The 24480-nt window shown below is 39.7% G+C and overlaps 1 long non-coding RNA gene across 1 annotated transcript in view; it reads right to left on the bottom strand.

The window, feature by feature from the left end:
* LOC133576356 (uncharacterized) overlaps positions 1 to 24480 on the bottom strand; it is a 62235-nt gene that overhangs the window by 1298 nt on the left and 36457 nt on the right. The gene's annotated exons all lie outside the window — the stretch shown is intronic.

Below are 24480 nucleotides of genomic sequence, written 5' to 3'. Positions count from 1 at the left end.
TAAGTAGGACAGACATCTTTTGGGTTTGAAGGAATGTTGTAATCCTCTACTTTCTGTAAAGCTTATGAATATAATTATATTATATAAAAAAAAAAATAAATAAATAAAAAAAAAAAAAATAAATAAATAATAATATATATATATATATATATATATATATATATTAGAGATGCGCGGTTTGCGGGCACAACCGCGGAGTCCGCGGATTATCCGCGGATCGGGCGGATGAAATAAAAAAAAAATTAGATTTTATCCGCGGGTCGGGTCGGGTCGGGTGGTTGAAATAAAAAAAAAATTAGATTTTAAATAGATTCAGGCGGGTGGCAGTTAAACCAATTCGGAAATATATATACATAGTTAAATGTTGTTACCCACATACGAAAAACGAGCAGGCACCTGCTGCATATGCCACAACAGAAGAAAAAAAAAAAAGAGATGGACACTTTTACGGAGCGGAGAAGGGACGCCTCGCCGGGGTCCGGGACCGAGGCCCCTTCCCCCGAGAGGGCCCCACCGGGAGCCGTTGCTGAGGCGATCCGCGAGAAGGGCCCGACGCACGTCCAGGGTCACCACCGCGCCCACTGCACCGACACCCCGCCTCGTCCGCCTTCGCCGCGGCCGGCGTCACGCGCAGCAGGTAAGCAGCTTACCTGCCCGCCACCCCCGTGGCCGGGGGTTCGTAACAGGGGTCACTCCGCGCGCTTCGCCCGCGCAGCTTACCTGCCCGCCACCCCTGTTGCCGGGGGCGCGTAACAGGGGTCACTCCGCGCGCAGTGCGCTCACGAAAGGGGTGGGGCTCACCCTGGTTGATATAGACAGCAGCTAGGACGGTGGCCATGGAAGTTGGAACCCGCTAAGGAGTGTGTAACAACCCACCTGCCGAATCAACTAGCCCTGAAAATGGATGGCGCTGGAGCGTCGGGCCCATATACCCGGCCGTCGCCGGCAGCGAGACGCGCTTGGAGGTGCGCTCAGCGCGGCTCCCATATGATTGGTGTGCGTCTGGGTCGTGACAGCGTGGCACGCGAATGTCTGTGCTGCATTGGATCAGTCTCCTTTCTTTAACAGGCAAAAGCTTTATAACCTCACTAATGCCTTGCATCGTCTATATTAGATATATAACAACGGGCGGGTGCGGGCAGATGCGGTTCTGATCAAATGTTAGATCGGGTGGATTGCGGATGGCTGACGACTTTCTGATGCGGTTGCGGATGAAATAATTGCCTATCCGCGCATCTCTAATATATATATATATATATATATGCCTCAATGTGACATTTATACTCATTAAGATGAGCCATGGGATTCTTCAGAATGAATTAGCAGTCTTAAAGGGGAACATTATCACAATTTCAGAATGGTTAAAGCCTTTAAAAATCAGTTTCCAGTGGTTTATTTTATTTTTCGAAGTTTTTTTCAAAATTTTACCCATCACGCAATATCCCTAAAAAAAGCTTCAAAGTGCCTGATTTTAACCATCGTTATAAACACCCGTCCATTTTCCTGTGACGTCACACAGTGATGCCAATACAAACAAACATGGCGCATAGAACAGCAAGCTCTAGCGACATTAGCTTGGATTCAGACTCGGATTTCAGCGGCTTAAGCGATTCAACAGATTAGGCATGTATTGCAACGGATGGTTGTAGTGTGGAGGCAGGTAGCGAAAACGAAATTGAAGAAGAAACTGAAGCTATTGAGCCATATCGGTTTGAACCGTATGCAAGCGAAACCGACAAAAACGACACGACAGCCAGCGACACGGGAGAAAGCGAGGTCAAATTCGACGATCGCCTTCTAACCAACGATTGGTATGTGTTTGTTTGGCATTAAAGAAAACTAACAACTATGAACTAGGTTTACAGCATATGAAATACATTTGGCAACAACATGCACTTTGAGAGTGCAGACAGGCCAATTTTCATCAATTAATATATTCTGTAGACATACCCTCATCTGCTCTCTTTTCCTGAAAGCTGATCTGTCCAGTTTTGGAGTTGATGTCAGCAGGCCAGGGAAGCTAGGGTCGATATTCTTCTCTTGATCATCTTCGGTGGCATAAGGGACGGTGTGAGCCAAGACATCCAGGGGGGTGTAGCTCGCTCGTCTGCGGGAACAAACTGCCGCCTTTGCTTGCTGTGCTAGCGAGGTTCTTTGTCCCTGAATTGCTCACACACTCCAGCAGATTCAATGGGGTCTGGCGGCAGATTTCTTTGACTTTATCGTTGGAAATGCATCTGCTTTGAGTGTCGCAGGATATCCACACATTCTTGCCATCTCTGTCGTAGCATAGCTTTTGTCGGTAAAGTGTGCGGAACAAACGTCCACATTCTTGCCACTTTCGCATCTTTGGGCCACTGGTGCAACTTGAACCGTCCCTGTTTGTGTTGTTACACCCTCCGACAACACACCGACGAGGCATGATGTCTCCAAGGTACGGAAAACAGTCGAAAAAACGGAAAATAACAGAGCTGATTTGACTCGGTGTTTGAGAAAATGGCGGATTGCTTCCTGATGTGACGTCACGTTGTGACGTCATCGCTCCGAGAGCGAATAATAGAAAGGCGTTTTATTCGCCAAAATTCACCCATTTAGAGTTCGGAAATCGGTTAAAAAAATATATGGTCTTTTTTCTGCAACATCAAGGTATATATTGACGCTTACATAGGTCTGGTGATAATGTTCCCCTTTAAAAGACTGTAATTGGACCGTGCCTGCGGGTGCTGGTCCCGATTTTGGCATAAACCCGTCTAATATTCATTATTACATTGCAGTAGTGTTGTCCCGATACCAATATTTTGATACTTTGATACTAATCTAAATAAAGGGGACCACAAATAAATGGCATTATTGGCTTTATTTTAACACATAATCTTAGGGTACATTAAACATATGTTTCTTATTGCAAGTTTGTCCTTAAATAAAATAGTGAACATACAAGACAATTTGTCTTTTAGTAGTAAGTAAACAAACAAACGCTCATAATTAGTCTGCTGACATATGCAGTAACATATTGTGTCATTTATCATTCTATTATTTTGTCAAAATTATAAAGGACAAACTGTAAAAATTGATTATTAATCCACTTGTTCATTTACTGTTAATATCTGCTTACTTTCTCTTTTAACATGTTCTATCTACACTTCTGTTAAAATGTAATAATCACTTATTCTTCTGTTGTTCGATACTTTACATTAGTTTTGGATGATACCACACATTTAGGTATGGATCCGATACCAAGTAGTTACAGGATTCATACATTGGTCATATTCAAAGTCCTCATGTGTCCAGGGACATATTTCATGAGTTTATAAACATAATATGAATTTTAAAAAAAGGGAAAAAAAAATTGTGTTAATAAAAAATATTGATGTAATCATAGTAGTAACGATTAGATACGCTCTTGTACTTGGTATCATTACAGTGGAGCGCTATCTTTTGTTAGCGGTGACGCCGGTGAGCTATCGTATCCTCCTACATGTTTAGCTATTCCTCGTCCTGCAGGGATGATACTTGTAAGAAACGTACTTTATTTGTCGCCATGGAGGTGAGGATTAGTGATTTAGAAGTAGCTAAAACACTGCGGATGGACATTAGCCGCTAGCTAGCTAGCCATGTCTTACAGCACCTCTTCCTGAGGGCGTTTCAGTGTTATAACTTCACCTTTATCTTTAGTTTTTAGGCCAAAATGCGTCCGTTCTCCCTTTTCTGTCTACACACTGTGTCTGCTTGTAAGTACTCTATGATTGTGCGCTGCCGAACATGCTCCTCTAACTTAGTATTCATTTGTCACTTCAGCGTTCACTCAGATAAAATGCTAATAGTTTTTCCAGTGATAAACTTTAAATCACTCAACTCGTGTTATCTGGGTTTGCCATTCAAATACAAAGGAAACACCCAGAGAGGTGAAATTGACCGACACAAACCTGTTACTCGCACCGCTCTAGGTAACACTTTTGCTCATTCACTCAGGTTATTAGTTGAGCACCATTTTCTACCGTACAGCAACAACAACATTCCGTCGCTTCAATTCCCAATTCCAATTTGTGTTAAGTGGGAGTGTTTTCATTACGCGTAAGTGTGTTGCCCCAGGCTTCAATTATAAAAGGCTTATGTGTTCAATATCAGGTCTTAGGGCCAACACATCATGCATTTGAAAGAAAGCCTTGTCTCGCCTTGGTTTTTGATGTACTTTCTGTTGTCATTTTTTTTTTGGTCACTCCCGCAGTGACATTTTTGGGGGTAAAAAATCACCCCAATTTTTCAATCTTGCGAACCATTATTAGAAGGCTATGCAGAGCTCCATGAGCCATGCACACTCTAAATAGTTGCACTAGCCCATTCGCTCTCCAAACTCCTTTGTAAGATGCGTGAAAGCGTCAAATTGATAACGTATGAACAAGCGCGAGTATGTATTATTGGTCAGCTTATATCAAAATAAAAAGTACAATTCTTTTTATTTTTATTTTATTATTATTTATTTTATTTTTTTTAATATATTTTTTCCCCCTCTCTCTCCTTTTCAGCCTGTCTGTCTCTGGCCTCATATGTGTGTGTGTGTGTGTGTGTGAGAATCATACTTGCCAACCTTGAGACCTCCGATTTCGGGAGGTGGGGGGCGTGGTCGAGGTGGGGCGGGGGCGTGGTTGGGGGCGGGGCTAGGAGGGGAGGAGTATATTTACAGCTAGAATTCACCAAGTCAAGTATTTCATACATATATATATATATATATATAAGAAATACTTGACTTTCAGTGAATTCTAACTGTATATATATTGATTTTATTATATATATGTATATATATATATATATATATATATACACATATATATATACATATTTATTTATTTATATATATATATATATATATATATATATATATATATATATATATATATATATATATATATATAAATAAAAGAAATACTTGAATTTCAGTGTTCATTTATTTACACATATACACACACATAACACTCATCTACTCATTGTTGAGTTAAGGGTTGAATTGTCCATCCTTGTTCTATTCTCTGTCACTATTTTTCTAACCATGCTGAACACCCTTTCGCAGGTACCCAGAAAGGTTTCGAGTACCACCAAAAAAACTGAATCTCTGAAGACAGTATAAAAATCTGTGTTAAAGGTGTACAAATACTGTTTGTATAATAAGCATGTCATTTTTTTACAAATGAGGGTTAAGAGTTCAGTACTAAAAAAAAAAGAAAAATAATGTGGCTTGAGTACAGTTTTTTAATTGAGCTGCTGCATTTTTTGGTTGTGTTGTTTATTTATTTTGAGTAACTTCTATACATTTCTAAAAGGGGAATAATGTAATAGAGTTATCTATATTTGTCTGTTGCCATCTCCTGGTGAATGTTGGCTATAGCGTACTAGGGTTACTTTTTGGTTGGCCAACGATTTACGTGGTGTTGCGCACCTGACGTCGCTCAGGTCCGCATGGAGCTGGAGGGGGCGTGGCTTCCAGCTCCGCCTGAATTTCGGGAGATTTTCGGGAGAAAATTTGTCCCGGGAGGTTTTCGGGAGAGGCGCTGAATTTCGGGAGTCTCCCGGAAAATCCGGGAGGGTTGGCAAGTATGGTGAGAATGTGTCTGTCTTTGTCGTCTTACTTGTTATATAATTGTGCCATATGTCCCTCGTTGGTGGGACCTGAGTGGGGTGGGAGGGTGGGTGGGTGGTTTGGGTTCTAAGGAAAAGGGTGTGAATAATTTACTGACTTTAAAATTGTACTGTTTCGACTTGCACTTTTTTCTGTGTATTTGAAAATGCCAATAAAAAAAGTTGGGGAAAAAAATAAAAAGTACTAATGCATTGCTTTTAAAGTGCATTTTGTACATCGGATGAGCAAAACTTCCATTATTGGCAAGAGAAATTGAAAGAACTGTGATTATGATAAAATATCTAATCTTCCTTAAACTGCTACAAAAAAACGAAGAAAACAAATCAGCTTGGAGAAACCTCGAAAACCTTAAAGGGGGCCTATGTTGAATGTCGTGTAGATAATACGTATTGGATACAGGGCCGTAACAAGGATTTTACAAATACCGAGGTCAAAAATCGGTTGTCCAAGAGAAGCTTTGAAAGGCTGAAACCATGGGTTTGAACTGAAAATAAGCCGGGGTCCTGGGGGCCGCCGGTCCAGAGATATTGTTACACATTGCTGTTCCTGCTTTGTCTAGGTAGGTAGATAGGTAGGTAGGTAAGTAGGTGTTTATTGTCATTGCACAAGTTCAACAAAACTTTGTTTTCAGCACAAACCCGTTCAAGATTAGATAAACAAACAGTGTACAGGGTTATAGAACAGGAACACTGATGGGTCGCCACAAGGCGCCCCGTAAAAGATGGGGAAAAGGTCAACGCTGGGAGAGGATGTCATGATCCGTGGCCCGGATCATATTTTGTTATTTTCTGTTAGTTTTGGACTCCCTAAGTTCCTGTTTGTGCACCTCTGGGTTTGTTTTAGTTTCCATGGGGATTAATTGGGTTCACCTGCCTCTGGTTAATGGTCGGCACGCTCACCTGTTGTCAACCACTAATCAGAGAGCTATTTATTCACCCTTCTCGCCACGCTCAGTCTGGCTTCATTGTTTGCCGTACGCAACAGGTTACGTTAGTATGTCTTGTCCCCTAGTTTTAGCTTCCTGTGCTAGTTTGTACCTTAGCTTCACGTGCGATCGGCACGTTTTTCCTTCTGCTTGTTTTTTGTTTTTGGTACGTGTTTGATTTTCGAAAATTAAATCATGTTCCTACCTGCACGCCTTGTCCGGAGTAGTCCGTCTGCATCCCGGGAGAATGAACCCCGCAGAAAGATGCGACCCCCCAATCGTGACAGAGGAAGAGTAAAAAAATATAATCTAGACTGGGCTCCCTAATCTGGAGTGGAGAAAAACCTCCATAGCAAAGCACACATACATATTACAACATACATCTCAAGACTTGCAACAGAGGGGAGGGAGTGGGGGCTACGGTGGCAGGCTGCAGCTCTTCAGGCGCTGCCCAGCCGTCCATCACGCCTAAGGGATTCGCATCAAGTTTTTGTGGATGCATGTGTGTCTGTGTAAGCTTTCCGCGTGTCTCTGTTCTGCAGCCTTGGTGTTCTTGCCAGTCAGTCCAAAGTCAACAACAACAGGTGTGTGTCCATGAGAGACAAGAAGGGAATTTTTTGTGTCTTCGCCGCACCGTCCTTCGGTAGAGTCTCGAAGCCAGAGAAACAAACCAAGTTAAAATGTATTTGTATGCGAGTGAAAATAATATTTTTCATCCTGCAGTGCAGACTGTCCGGTGTTATCCAAAACACAGTTCTGCCCGCATCTTCCAATCATTTGTGGCACCTTTGGGGTACTTTGAAGACTGCCAGCAACTTCCAATTTGTCGACAAACCAGAGCAACGCTTACTCCAATCAGCAGTTGTCCTGTTGTCATAATTCCGAATAGGTGGATATCTTCACTCCTTCTTCTACCAAGATTCCGTCGTGTGTCCAGCAACAACCGCTCCGTCACGACTAGCAGGTTGCCCCAAACCTAAGATCTTGTCAATTTCGTTGAGGGCAGTTAATTAGTTCCAATGTTTAAATTTGGAGAGCAGTGCAAAAAGAGGCAACAAGATGGTTCAGACAAGACAAGTCAAGACAAAGAAGCAAACAGGGGAGATAACACAACTCTCAATAAACTAACATCAGTTTTGATGAGATAGTTGATCTGAGCGATGCCCAGAGACAAAAACGATTGTCGGAAATGACGCTGATTGTCCAAAATGTGTGGGTCAGTTATGGACTTTGGGAATTGGTTGATTGACACAATCGCGAAATCCTGGAGGCACTGAAATACGATACTGTAGTTATCAACATTCAAATCCCCTGTTAATCAACACTCCAACACAGTGGTATGAGTAACCGTACTATGCCCAAGTAACCTGACTCTCGCCAGATCCTTGTCGTTCGCTGAGCTCCACACATTGATCTGGGAGTTCTCAATAGGAGATGTATTTCAGAAGGTGGGGGCCTTGTAGAAAAAAATCATTGTATGTGATTGGATAAACCACTTGTCCGTTATCTTGAATGACGTGCTACTTCAACCACTCACATCCAAATCAACCCGTGACTCTGACGAGAGCGATGCTGGGAAATCCAAACCCGGTCGGAAGAAGAGCCAAAACATCCTTGCCCCCAATTAATGACTTCAAAACCGTTCTCTGTTCATCTTTTAAAGAATTAATATTCGATCGATGTCGCAAAACAGTTGCAATGGCAGAATCAATGTCAGCACACGACTCCTCGCTCCGTGCCGCCATGGTTGTTTGAATCAAACAGTCGCTTCGGCGCTACGTCCATACTTGCCAACCTTGAGACCTCCGAATTTGGGAGATGGGGGGTAGCGGGGGGTGTACTGTATATATTTTCAAGTATTTATTATATATATAAATAATCCGTTCATGAATGAGTGTATCCGTTCGGCCGCCAATGGAGAAGTCTGATCTACAAAACGTGCAGGCAGCATACCCCTTCCCCTTCGAGCTGTCCTGGATGAACTGAAATCATTTTTTCCAATCATTTTCGAACTTGCAAGCGTACTTCTTCTTCTTACATGTCTCTTCTCCGTTCTTCTGCTTCGTCTCTGTTATGTTTTTGGACATTACTACTTGCCGTAGTTTTGAAGCATTGCATGATGATTACGTGCCGACTGGAATAAACACACGCTGAGAAATAGCTCCGTGCCTGCCTACTTTATGGGTTGTAGATAAACCTATGGATAACGGAGACAAATAAAATAGTCTCCTTTTCATGTGAGAGAGGATGCTAAAGGCAGTGCCTTTAAGGCACGCCCCCAATATTGTTGTCCGGGTAGAAATCGGGAGAAATTCGAGAGAATGGTTGCCCCGGGAGATTTTCGAGAGGGGCACTGAAATTCAGGAGTGTCCCTAGAAAATCGTGAGGGTTGGCAAGTATGGCTACGTCACATCTATGAAATCCCACCCGGCAATCCTGATTGGTTCATTATTTTTCGCTATCTGGAAGGAGTTTGCAATGCCTTCGAGCCCAGACCCCTGTGTTGAGCTCAGCGACCTACAAGGGTCTGGCGAGAGTCAGGTTCATGCCCAAGTACACTCCTGGATGAACTGAAATAATTGTTTCCAATCATTTTGGAACTTGCAAGCGTACTTCTTCTCCTTACATGTCTCTCCTCCGTTCTTCTGCTTCGTCTCTGTTATGTTTTTGGACATTACTACTTGCCGTAGTTTTGAAGCATTGCATGATGATTAACGTGCCGACTGGAATAAACACACGCTGAGAAATAGCTCCGTGCCTGCCTACTTTATGGGTTGTAGATAAACCTATGGATAACGGAGACATATATAATAGTCTCCTTTTCAGGTGAGAGAGGACGCTAAAGGCAGTGCCTTTAAGGCACGCCCCCAATATTGTTGCCCTGGGTAGAAATCGGGAGAAATTCGGGAGAATGGTTGCCCCGGGAGATTTTCGGGAGGGGCACTGAAATTCGGGAGTGTCCCTAGAAAATCGTGAGGGTTGGCGAGTATGGCTACGTCACATCTATGAAATCCCACCCGGCGATCCTGATTGGTTCATTATTTTTCGCTATCTGGAAGGAGTTTGCAATGCCTTCGAGCCCAGACCCCTGTGTTGAGCTCAGCGACCTACAAGGGTCTGGCGAGAGTCAGGTTCATGCCCAAGTACACTCCTGGATGAACTGAAATAATTTTTTCCAATCATTTTGGAACTTGCAAGCGTACTTCTTCTTCTTACATGTCTCTTCTCCGTTCTTCTGCTTAGTCTCTGTTATGTTTTTGGACATTACTACTTGCCGTAGTTTTGAAGCATTGCATGATGATTAACGTGCCGACTGGAATAAACACACGCTGAGAAATAGCTCCGTGCCTGCCTACTTTATGGGTTGTAGATAAACCTATGGATAACGGAGACAAATATAATAGTCTCCTTTTCATGTGAGAGAGGACGCTAAAGGCAGTGCCTTTAAGGCACGCCCCCAATATTGTTGTCCGGGTAGAAATCGGGAGAAATTCGAGAGAATGGTTGCCCCGGGAGATTTTCGAGAGGGGCACTGAAATTCAGGAGTCTCCCTAGAAGGGAGGGTTGGCAAGTATGGCTACGTCACATCTATGAAATCCCACCCAGCGATCCTGATTGGTTCATTATTTTTTGCTATCTGGAAGGAGTTTGCAATGCCTTCGAGCCCAGACCCCTTTGTTGAGCTCAGCAACCTACAAGGGTCTGGCGAGAGTCAGGTTCATGCCCAAGTACACTCCTGGATGAACTGAAATAATTTTTTCCAATCATTTTGGAACTTGCAAGCGTACTTCTTCTTCTTACATGTCTCTTCTCCGTTCTTCTGCTTCGTCTCTGTTATGTTTTTGGACATTACTACTTGCCATAGTTTTGAAGCATTGCATGATGATTAACGTGCCGACTGGAATAAACACACGCTGAGAAATAGCTCCGTGCCTGCCTACTTTATGGGTTGTAGATAAACCTATGGATAACGGAGACATATATAATAGTCTCCTTTTCAGGTGAGAGAGCACACTAAAGGCAGTGCCTTTAAGGCACGCCCCCAATATTGTTGTCCTGGGTAGAAATCGGGAGAGATTCGGGAGAATGGTTGCCCCGGGAGATTTTCGGGAGGTGCACTGAAATTCGGGATTGTCCCTAGAAAATCGTGAGGGTTGGCAAGTATGGCTACGTCACATCTATGAAATCCCGCCCGGCGATCCTGATTGGTTCATTATTTTTGGCTATCTGGAAGGAGTTTGCAATGCCTTCGAGCCCAGACCCCTGTGTTGAGCTCAGCGACCGACAAGGGTCTGGCGAGAGTCAGGTTCATGCCCAAGTACACTCTTGGATGAACTGAAATAATTTTTTCCAATCATTTTGGAACTTGCAAGCGTACTTCTTCATCTTACATGTCTCTTCTCCGTTCTTCTGCTTCGTCTCTGTTATGTTTTTGGACATTACTACTTGCCGTAGTTTTGAAGCATTGCATAATGATTAACGTGCCGACTGGAATAAACACACGCTGAGAAATAGCTCCGTGCCTGCCTACTTTATGGGTTGTAGATAAACCTATGGATAACGGAGACATATATACTAGTCTCCTTTTCAGGTGAGAGAGGACGCTAACGGCAGTGCCTTTAAGGCACGCCCCCAATATTGTTTTCCTGGGTAGAAATCGGGAGAAATTCGGGAGAATGGTTGCCCCGGGAGAATTTCGAGAGGGGCACTGAAATTCAGGAGTCTCCCTAGAAGGGAGGGTTGGCAAGTATGGCTACGTCACATCTATGAAATCCCGCCTGGCGATCCTGATTGGTTCATTATTTTTTGCTATCTGGAAGGAGTTTGCATTGCCTTCGAGCCCAGACCCCTGTGTTGAGCTCAGCGACCTACAAGGGTCTGGCGAGAGTCAGGTTCATGCCCAAGTACACCCCTTCCAACTGTGCTGGGTCAAGGGAAGCGACCATGCACAGTGTAGAGCGCGCTCATAAATCATACAATCAGCAGTTTGAATGTCAGGGCTACTTGAGCACAGTACATATTGCCTACTGTGAGGGTGTCCTTAATCTGTCACAGCCTATCAAAGAAAAGAACCACACACATTCGGAATACACCGTTTTTTTTCTTCCCAAGCTAACGCTTGCGGCAGTTTATTGAGCATTGTTGTTATTGAATGCTATTGGAAAAACATTTTATGAGTTTCTGAGAAAACCTACAATTTGAAGATTCAAAAAGACATAATCAGGCAGAAGGTTAGTGAAGATCTTGAATGTCAGACTGTGATTAGATTCTTTGAGGGTTCTCTGAAGTAGCAGGTTTTTTTTTTTCAGGAATGTGTGAGCACACATAAAAAAAAGGGTCCTGTAACATCTCATCCTTCGAGACAGAGCTGATAACCTCTGCTTTAATGAGCCCGCCTGGGTCATTCAAATTAGAGGACCCTCAGGACAGCAAATGAGAATAAATGGAGATATAATTCCAAAACACGGCAGGTTTCATCAGGCAGACACCAGTGATATATCTCCTTTAAAAGGTGCTTAATGCGGAAGGGTGGACACTTTCCAATGACGGGGACTATTATCTGTCACTCCTCAAGGTTAAGGACACTAAACTCGAATTGTTAAAAAGGCCATTTCTACATCATCTTGTTTTTTATATTTTTGGATCTTATCTGAAACAGTTATGGATGATCAATGCCTTTATGAGTGATGAGGGCTCTCGTCTCGTTATTCAAAAAAAAAAAGGAGCCCGAGGTGAGAGCGACTTTCACTTCCACGCCAGATAAGATCTTTGTGTGGCTTGCACATGTAGGCGAGCGAGTGGCTGGAAGTACGTGACCTGCAGCCAATGTCCACTTGAATAAGTGCTTGTTCAGCTAAAAATACGAGGGTAAAATGTATAGAAGCTTCACCACCCACACATTCTTTTATACTGGCCTGTCGGTAATAGGACACGGGTATACGATATAGTAGGCATGCCCTTCCATGGAAGCCTTTTAAAAAAACACATAGCATTTGTTCTTATTGAAATGTACTAATTTTTTTATTTTTTTTTTACATTGATAAATAACATTTACAGAAATATTCATTTAGGTGACTAAAGGAAATTAAATTTAAAACAAAAAAATGTTTCATGGTTTTTGTTTGAAATGAAATTTAGGTCTACAGGACATTTTTCACTTCATGTTTATTTATTTTTGTGGAAAACCATTATTTCCATAGTTATATATGTTTATTTTGTTACAATTTACCATAATAGCTTTTGGATATTATTTAAAATATTTTACATATACTGTAATATTGTACATGGTCATTTTTATATATTGTATATATTATATAAAAATATAATATAATATTTCAGTATATATATATATATATATATTTACTGTATATATAATATGCAAATATTACATATATGTTATATTTTATATTGCTACTACGGTACATTTTTTCTCTACTTTATACCTGCACTATCCTTTCCATCCTAACACTGTCCATCCTTTGTAACTGAGCTACTGTGTGGAACAATTTCCCTTGTGGATCATTAAAGTTTGTCTAAGTCTAAGTCTAAACGTGTAAAGCAATAATTGTTCGACTCGTCGATTAATCAAAAAAATAATGGCTGACTTGTCTATTAAACTAGTCGTTAGTTGCAGCCCTATGTGACAGACAGCAGGATTTCCAGTATTAAAGTACAAGTAGAGTGGAAAAAGAAGTTGACTTTAAGTGCCTGATTGTGTTTCCTTGTATCCATTAAACCAGGTGTGTCAAACTCATTTTAGATCGAGGGCCACATGGAGAAAAATCTACTCCCAAGTGGGCCAAACTGGTAAAATCACGGCACGATAACTTAAAAATAAAGACAACTACAGATTGTTTAGTTTGTTTAAAAATTGAACAAGCACATTCAGAAATTCTACAAATGTAGTTTTTTTTTTTTTTTTTTTTTTTTTTACAGTTAATAGTATTCTATCTTTATTTGACGGATTATTTATATTTTCTGAAAAAATTATGTGATAATGTTCATCACTCATTGGTGTTAATTTTCAATCTATTAAGATTTTAAAAATTATATCAAAATCACATTACAGGATGTTATTTATGTTTGATCATTTCCCTCGACTGATATACTAACATCATGTGGTTTATGTTGTACATCTGTAGCATCATCGACAAAGATACAAATAATTGCTATTGCGACATCCAGTGGACATAATTAGAACAGCTGTTTCTTTCATTCAAAAATGTCAGATTAATTTTTATACTTAGCAAACTCATCCCGCGGGCCTGATAAAACCTGTTCGCGGGCCTGATCCGGCCCTCGGGCCGTACATTTGATACCGCTGCATTAAACCCTATCTAATTGCATTTACAATCTGCAAAGTCTCTGAAAATACCGTCAAAACATCACAAAATGCCACAAATTCAGTCAGCCATTTTAAATATATCTCACTACGAATACATTTAGCTATTTACGGAGATTGACGTCACCAAGGAGCAACGCTTCTGCACTCTGACCATGTTATCATATCAGTCATACTGGAAATACTCAACAATTACAGAGAGATGTCCTGTCTATCATTCACCATCCCTATATATATTTTTTTGCATTCCAAGTCGTAAATAAATAACAAAATAAAATGTCCGCTAACAATTGGGTCAATGGGGGCTCTCTATTTTGCCCACAAAATTCTCTAAATAACCATCCAAAACCTATACTCTATTTACATCTCCTGACATGAATATTAAAGTTAAAGTTAAAGTACCAATGATTGTCACACACACACTTAAGTGTGGCGAAATTATTCTCTGCATTTGACCCATCAACCTTGATCACCCCCCTGGGAGGTGAGGGGAGCAGTGAGCAGCAGCAGTGATCACGCCCGGGAATCATTTTTGATGATTTAACCCCCAATTGCAACCCTTGATGCTGAGTGCCAAGCAGGGAGGTAATGGGTCCCATTTTTATAGTCATTGGTATGACTAGAATATTATTAATATTAACCATATATTAATAATGTTATTATAAGCACTAACGCAGACAAACAATTTTTAGCATTGATAACCAAGAGCTAACTATAGTTTATGCTGCACTGGACTTTTAATGTAATTATACAATGGAACTGAAGATGGCAGTAATGCAACAAATACGATGCAACCTGCCCTTAAACTCTAAAGAAAAGGAAGCTTATGCAAAACTGCAGCATCGTCAAAGTTATTCTAGATGATAAATCATGCCTCTATTCTGGTTAATGGGAGGATCTAGCCATGAATCTAGAAGTTGGGCATTAAGCCGGCGATGTCTCGGATCGTCAAAGTTATTCTAGATTATAAATCATGCCTCTCTTCTGGATAATAGGAGGATTTAGCCATCAATCTAGAAGTTGTTCATCTGTGACATTCAATTTATACACGGAAATGGAGAGACACATACACACACTACAACAGAAAACAATGTCAGCAGCAACTTTTTTAACCCGTCGTCGCGTGGGTTAAAATTAATTACCGTATTTTTCGGAGTATAAATCGCTCCGGAGTATAAGTCGTACCGGCCGAAAATGTATAATAAAGAAGGAAAAAAACATATATAAGTCGCACTGGAGTATAAGTCGCATTTTTTGGGGAAATGTATTTGATAAAAGCCAACACCAAGAATAGACATTTGAAAGGCAATTTAAAGTAAATAAAGAATAGTTAACAACAGGCTGAATAAGTGTACGTTATATGAGGCATAAATAACCAACTGGTATGTTAACGTAACATATTATGGTAAGAGTCATTCAAATAACTATAACATATAGAACATGCTATATGTTTACCAAACAATCTGTCACTCCTAATCGCTAAATCCCATGATATCTTATACATCTAGTCTCTTACGTGAATGAGCTAAATAATCTTATTTGATATTTTACGGTATTGTGTTAATAATTCCACACATAAGTCGCTCCAGAGTGTAAGTCGCACCCCTGGCCAAACTAAGAAAAAAACTGCGACTTATAGTCCGAAAAATATGGTATTCATCTAAACGGGAAAATATGGACATCCTATCAGTCGTCGTCACAGTGAGAGCAGACATTGTACAGTAAGCGATCGTTTGATTATGTTTGTGGTTTGTATTTCTTGTTTAGCTACATGATGCTTGGTGTTTCACTTAAGCTGGATCTGTTTAGCCGAGCTTCTAAAACGTGTAGCTCACACTTCTTATAGGCAAAAGTAGAAGGTTCTGGACTCAAATTTTACCCGCAAAGTCTGATTGTTGTGGTAGACGGTCCGAATCTTAAACAGCAACAAAAGTGAATTTAGTACAAAAGTTTTATTTACCCATAATCAAATGGTACAAAGTCGGATTGAATTGCCGATGTAAACAGACAACGTCCTCCGGAGACGTTGGATGAATCGAGAATCATGCGAATCACACATAGGCTTGGACTACTTCATACTTGCCAACCTTGAGACCTCCGATTTCGGGAGGTGGGGGGGTGGGGAGTGGGGGCGTGGTCGGGGGCGTGGTTAAGAGGGGAGGAGTATATTGACAGCTAAAATTCACCAAGTATTTCATATATATATATATATATATATATATATATATATATATATATATATATATATATATATATATATATATATATATATATATATATATATATATACAGAGGTGGGTAGTAACGCGCTACATTTACTCCGTTACATCTACTTGAGTAACTTTTGGCATAAATTGTACTTCTAAGAGTAGTTTTAATGCAACATACTTTTACTTTTACTTGAGTATATTTATAGAGAAGAAACGCTACTTCTACTCCGCTACTTTTATCTACATTCAGCTCGCTACTCGCTACTAATTTTTATCGATCTGTTAATGCACGCTTTGTTTGTTTTGGTCTGTCAGACAGATCTCCAGAGTGCCTGCGTTTCAACAAATACAGTCACTGGTGACGTTCACTCCGTTCCACCAATCAGATGCAGTCACTGGTGACGTTGGACCAATCAAACAGAGCCACGGGTCACATGACCTGACTTAAGCAAGTTTAAAAACTTATTGGGGTGTTACCATTTAGTGGTCAATTGTACGGAATATGTACTGTACTGTGCAATCTACTAATAAAAGTTTCAATCAATCAATCAAAAGTGTGAAGGAAAAAAGACCCTTTTTTATTTCAACCGTACATCCCGTCAAAAGCCTAAAGACTGACTGCACAGTTCCTGTCTTCACAATAAAAGTGCCGCTCCATCGCGCCTGCACTTTCAAAATAAGAGTCTCCGAAAGCCAGCGCAAACAAGCTAGCAAGCTAGCAAGCTACGGAGTTTGCCGCCAATGTATTTCTTGAAAAGTGTATAAAAACGAATATTGAAGCTGGACAAATAAGAAGCCAAAAACCAACCACTTTCATGTGGTATTAGACAGAAAGGAGAAACTTTTTTTCTCCTCCATTTGAAAACGTGGACATTATCATCACTACTGTCTGATTACAATCAATGCAAGTCATCAGAATCAGGTAATACACCAACTTATATTCTTGTTTTCATGAAAGAAAGGAATCTATATGTGTTAAACATGCATGTATATTCATTAAAACACCTTTAACATGTAAACAAAAACGGCAAAATAAATAAATATAAATTATATACTGTATATATCAATGTATGTATATATGTGTGTGTGTCTATATATATATATATATATATATATATATATATATGTGTGTGTGTGTGTGTGTGTGTATATATGTTACTCATCAGTTACTCAGTACTTCACAACATACTTTTTACTTTTACTCAAGTAAATATTTGGGTGACTACTCCTTACTTTTACTTGAGTAATACATCTCTAAAGTAACAGTACTCTTACTTGAGTACAATTTCTGGCTACTCTACCCACATCTGTATATATATATATATATATATATATATATATATATATATATATATATATATATACATATACATATATATATATATATATATATATATGCATCCTGAAAATATGCAAACAAATCTGTGTTTAGATAATTGATACTTCAAACTTGCATAAATATAACATGGATATAAGATAACTTGGCTTCTGACAGCTTCAAATTGTAATGAATATAATGGTAAAGTTGTTGATAAACAAGCAATTATTTTAATAATTAAATATGGTCATTTTAAATGAATTATTATGATCATTTAAAATTAATTATTTCAAATATGTTTATTTTAATGTACCGGTATAATTCTACTGCGATGAGATGGCGACTTGTCCAGGGTGTACCCTGCCTTCCGCCCGATTGTAGCTGAGATAGGCTCCAGCGCCCCCCGCGACCCCAAAGGGAATAAGCGGTAGAAAATGGATGGATGGACGGTATAATTCTATGGCTGGATGTAATAAGGAGTCAGAAAAAATACAAATAAAAATAAAATTAATTTTGATGTTTTTAGCAAAATATAGTAAACATTTATTTCGTTGTTTTTTTTTTTTAATTAATAAATATATTTATTTTTAGGTAAGATAAACATAATAATACTATTTGTCTCAAGTCTGGATGATTTAGTTCTTGTCACCCTGTTGTCCTCCTGTCATGAAAAAAAGGCTGTCCTCACTCAGGTCCGCATGGAGCTGGAGGGGGCGTGGCCTCCAGCTCCGGCTGAAAATCGATAGATTTTCGGGAGAATATTTGTCCCGGGAGGTTTTCGGGAGATGCGCTGAATTTCGGGAGTCACCCGGAAAATTCGGGAGGGTTGGCAAGTATGGTTTACTTGGCCATTTATCTGTTTTCCTCATGTGTCAAGGTCCCGTTGTTTTGGACCTGTTTATTCTGCAACCTTCTTGAACCCTTTAGCCATAACAAACAATCAAAACATTTTGTAGAATGGTCAGACCGGCCATATATTCAACTCTCACCCACATATGCTCCTTCAATGGCACAGAATACAAAAAAAAAAGAAACGAGCAGACATTCTTAACGCTTTTCGACCTCGTTCTCTTTTCGGACTTCGACAGACACAAAATATGGTTCAAAAGGTCAGAAATTCCACATTGTAGTTATTATTAAAATTTTCATTAAGGAGTCAGAAGGGCCTGTTTTTCCTTGCTTCTGACGACAACTATTCATGGGATTCTGTTGTTTTTCTTTGATGTATGAGGGTGTAGGTAGTATCTAAGAGATACAGTAAATACACCATTTAACATGCTGTATAACCAGCTCACGTAGTGCTCCTCTAAACAAACCCTTCAGGAACTCCACCACACCCAGATTGATTAGCTCGAAGACGGCGTTCGTTATCAATTAGCCTTTGTTTTTCAACCTGCCCGCTTCCTGATCACAGGAGTCGAGCCAACGCTCGCCGAGAGTTGGAAGCGAGAGGTAATAGCCTAAACCCTAATTGGATTCCCCTTGCAAGTGGGCACAGGAGAAAATTAAATCAAGACTAATGAGTGCCGAACAACACAAAAAGGAAGATAAATCGTTCAATAACGTGGAGACAAGCGTGGATGGCGAACTTTCTGTCTCGCCCATTTTCTTTGATCAACCAAGCGGACGCCCGGGAGAAGAGACGCTAATCAAATGCATTGCTCTTCTGCGTCGAAGGTGTGTTCATAAACCATAAAGCAAACTCGATTCCGAGATATCCGTACATTGTCATGACCGATAACGTCTCAAGTCAACATCTTTGTAACAGCATTCGTAGCTTTGTGGTTGTGGGACAGGATGACTTCAGCTTCTAATTTCTGACTGATACTGAAAACCATTAGTTGTTTGCATTCATCTAAGATGGACTGGTTATTGTGATATTATCTCGTGTTTTGTCTTGTTTGTTCCGACAAGAAATGAGTCACACACGGTAAACATCTGTGTTACATGCCGCTGAATTGTAATAGCCAATTATTCCCATCAAAATCCAATTGTCCAGACCCAAATCTTGCCATATTTAATTTATGTCTAATGTTCTAACTGTGGATGTCAGGCCTATTATTAGATTACTTTGTCCTCTGCGGCAACACATTATGCGGGTGGCGCACATGTACAATTACGCAATGCAAGACTGGATTGGAAAGGTAAAACAATGAAATAAAAAAATAAAAAATACCGTATTTTCCGGGATTTAAGCTGCACCCACTAAATTCTAAAAGAAAAAAATATTTTTCCATTTATCAGTAGCACTAGACTAGACTATAAGCCACAGATATATTTATTTTGAAATGAATATTTACACAGAAATATTTTTTTATATTATTTTTACATACTTAATTGTTTCCAAACGGTGTCTGTGACACGGCAGTAAAACAGCTGATCAAAAAAAAAACAGAGGTCACACTAGCTGCGGAAGGTAGCTCTCCAATCAGCTCAACAGACTCAATAACTCCACGGTGACATTTTGCTGAATTTACTGCGCAATTTGTGAAACCGAAACAATACAAAAATAATGCCATTGTAAGCTAACAGACGCTTACAATGGCAAGCTGTAGAATAGAATAGAATAGAATAGAATAGAATGGACTTTATTGTCATTATATTTGCATATAACGAGATTAAAGGGGAACATTATCACCAGACCTATGTAAGCGTCAATATATACCCTGATGTTGCAGAAAAAAGACCATATATTTTTTTAACCGATTTCCGAACTCTTAATGGGTGAATTTTGGCGAATTAAAAGCCTTTCTATTATTCGCTCTCGGAGCGATGACGTCACAACGTGACGTCACATCGGGAAGCAATCCGCCATTTTCTCAAACACATTACAAACACCGAGTCAAATCAGCTCTGTTATTTTCCGTTTTTTCGACTGTTTTCCGTACCTTGGAGGCATCATGCCTCGTCGGTGTGTTGTCGGAGGGTGTAACAACACGAACAGGGACGGATTCAAGTTGCACCAGTGGCCCAAAGATGCGAAAGTGGCAAGAAATTGGACGTTTGTTCCGCACACTTTACCGACGAAAGCTATGCTACGACAGAGATGGCAAGAATGTGTGGATATCCTGCGACACTCAAAGCAGACGCATTTCCAACTGGACTGGACAGATCAGCTTTCAGGAAAAAAGAGCGGATGAGGGTATGTCTACAGAATATATTAATTGATGAAAACTGGGCTGTCTGCACTCTCAAAGTGCATGTTGTTGCCAAATGTATTTCATATGCTGTAAACCTAGTTCATAGTTGTTAGTTTCCTTTAATGCCAAACAAACACATACCAATCGTTGGTTAGAAGGCGATCGCTGAATTTGTCCTCGCTTTCTCCCGTGTCGCTGGCTGCCGTGTTGTTTTCGTCGGTTTCGCTTGCATACAGTTCAAACCGATTTGGCTCAATAGCTTCAGTTTCTTCTTCAATTTCGTTTTCGCTACCTGCCTCCACACTACAACCTTCCGTTTCAATACATGCGTAATCTGTTGAATCGCTTAAGCCGCTGAAATCCGAGTCTGAATCCGAGCTAAAGTCGCTATACCTTGCTGTTCTTTCCGCCATGTTTGTTTGTAATGGCATCACTGTGTGACGTCACAGGAAAATGGACGGGTGTATATAACAATGGTTAAAATCAGGCACTTTGAAGCTTTTTTTAGGGATATTGCGTGATGGGTAAAATTTTGAAAAAAACTTCAAAAAATAAAATAAGCCACTGGGAACTGATTTTTAATGGTTTTAACCCTTCTGAAATTGTGATAATGTTCCCCTTTAAGGACTCCAACTTAAGGTGCGGTAGTGGGAACAAATATGGGGTAAAAATAAATTACACAAGAGGTAATAAAGAAAAAAAAAAACTAACAATTGAAATAGACTACTATCCAATACAAATAATAAGCAATCCTGTACAATTTACAAAACTCTATATACATACCAAAATACTGTACATTATACAGAACAAGACATATTTTTAAAGTATATATATATATATATATATATATATATATATATGTATGTGTGGGAAAAAAAATCACAAGACTATTTCATCTCTACAGGCCTGTTTCATGAGGGGGGGTACCCTCAATCATCAGGAGATTTTAATGGGAGCATTCACATACCATGGTTTATATAGGGCACAGAGTGGGTGGGTACAGGTTGGCCTAGGGGCGTGGTGATTGGCTCATGTGTTACCTAGGAGGTGTTTCCGTCTATGGCGGCATGTTGTTACAATTTCGCTGCGCTTGTTGAGGGATGACAGGTCTGGACGGTAAATAATAAACAGTTTCTCTTTCAAGCATAGGTTGCATCTTTTATTACCACTATTGTAAGGTGTGCTGGATGCAAGAATTTGCCATGTTATTGAATATTCAACATTATTGTCTTTGAGGTCCCAAATGTGTTTGCTGAGTTCTGTGGTATTTCGCAGGTTTTTGTTCCTGAAAGAAGCCTTGTGATTGTTCCATCTGGTTTTGAATTCACCCTCGGTTAATCCTACATATGTGTCGGATGTGTTAATGTCCTTGCGTATTACCTTAGATTGACAACAACAACATTAAATTGAGCTACAGCTGCATGAACAATATACAACAAATCATCTCAAACCACAACAAAACAATTGCAAATGAGCCGTCGACCCCCAGTCAGAGCGACCCCAAAACCAACAAAGCATGTAACTGTCGAAAGAAACCTGATTGCCCCCTCAACGGGGGGTGCTTACAAACATCAGTTGTCTACCAATCTAAGGTAATACGCAAGGACATTAACACATCCGACACATATGTAGGATTAACCGAGGGTGAATTCAAAACCAGATGGAACAATCACAAGGCTTCTTTCAGGAACAAAAACCTGCGAAATACCACAGAACTCAGCAAACACATTTGGGACCTCAAAGACAATAATGTTGAATATTCAATAACATGGCAAATTCTTGCATCCAGCAAATGAAAGAGAAACTGTTTATTATTTACCGTCCAGACCTGTCATCCCTCAACAAGCGCAGCGAAATTGTAACAACATGCCGCCATAGACGGAAACACCTCCTAGGTAACACATGAGCCAATCACCACGCCCCTAGGCCAGCCTGTACCCACCCACTCTGTGCCCTATATAAACCATGGTATGTGAATGCTCCCATTAAAATCTCCTGATGATTGAGGGTACCCCCCCTCATGAAACAGGCCTGTAGAGATGAAATAGTCTTGTGATTTTTTTTCCCACACATACATATATTGCGCTCTACTACGGTATCGAGCACTATTTTTCGGATAACCTTATTAAGACATATATATATATATATGTATATATATATATATATATACACATATATATATATATATATATATATATATATATATATATATATATATATATATATATATATATATATATATACATATATATATATATATATATATGTATATATATATATATATATATATATATATATATACATATATACATATATATATATATATATATATATATATATATATATATATTTTTTTTTTTTATTGCTGCTTTTATTTATTTATTAGATGCATTTTACTGAACATGTACACACACTATTTTTAATACTACGTGATAATGCCTTTTATACGGTATTTGCTTTTGTTTGTTTTATGTACTGTATGTGATTGTATGTCTACTTGGACGTTGGAGTCTGCAATAAAGTTTGATTGATAATAATACTAAGACAGACACTCATAGACGTGTTAGCATATTAGCTAATGCTTACGACGCAAGCTTCATTACAATACGATAACACGTACAAATATGCATGAAAACACCCCTACAAACATCACGCACGGGTTGGTTAAGCAAATGTGAATTGTTTTAGTTACATTGTAAAATTGACAATTGTCGCTTGGTGTGATGAATGACAAATCGTTGCTGGCCCTGACGGCACACCACTGGTGTATAAGGAAGGGGTTTTAAGTCGGAAAGAAAAGACCCGATACCACTTGTTGTGGACAAGCTTGCTAGAGTTATTGCTAATCAATTTGAAGTGCACAAATCTAGCGTGAAGAGGTTTGTGTACGCTTTCTTGTCTCGTAATATACAGTACCTGCTTGTCTTCCATCTCACTCGTATTCGCATCCTCCATTTAATTAGCTACCTTTTTAAATGAATAAATATCCTTTTTCTCCTCCCATGGATGCACTTCATGGGTTATATCCCACGCTGAGACTGACGAAGGGTCCACTGCGGCGGAACACACCCTCTCTCGAGAGAGATCTGCTTTTCAATCGCTTAATCTAGTCGTGTTAGTCCGACTTTTGTTAGTCCACGATCAGATTAAGGTGTTTCCATGGGTTGTATAATGCTTATTTTGAGACAAATTGAGAAATCAGACTAATTGAATGCATGGAAACGAAGATAATGAACCATGTAAGATACGATCTTTGGCCTGAGCCGATAATACATTTTGCTGGACAATGTATTTTGTCGACAAACGATATTACTCTCAGCATTATTTCGAGACCAAATTCATGGAAACATACTAAATAAGAATGCAAGTACCGTATTTTTCGGAGTATAAGTCGCACCGGAGCAGTGACGTGCAGTCACTAGAGGCAGGTGAGGCGGCGCCTCACCTGCCATAATGGAAAGAAAAAAAATGTAAAAAGAAAAAAAAAAATTAAATTGTTATATGTATCCAGTGATTATACTATAAAGTTATTTTCCATTTAACTTCACCAGTTTTAGATTATTTTTATTAAAAATCGCTGAATTTTCACATTTGCCGTTCAAATACTGAGAAGAGACAGTGCGGTGAACAGCAGCCAGTTGAGGCACGTCACTCAGTGCCTCAACATGGACGGACTCGGCTAACTGCTGGCCTGCTGTGCAGTGAGACTGTATTGCTATATGAATTATATTATACATTTCCATAGTTTAGTTAGCTGAGGTATATAATGTACAGTTCAGTTTATAGTGTCAAAGCGCTTTGAGTACCTTGAAGGTAGAAAAGCGCTATACAAGTACAACCCATTTACCATTTATACCATTACAGTGTATTTTGTCAATAACTGTATATGTGTAACGTATTTCTTGTGCTG

Source organism: Nerophis lumbriciformis, linkage group LG03 (genome assembly GCF_033978685.3).
Source record: "Nerophis lumbriciformis linkage group LG03, RoL_Nlum_v2.1, whole genome shotgun sequence".
Classification (NCBI taxonomy): Eukaryota; Metazoa; Chordata; class Actinopteri; order Syngnathiformes; family Syngnathidae; genus Nerophis; species Nerophis lumbriciformis.
This window is presented reverse-complemented; position numbering and strand designations above follow the sequence as displayed.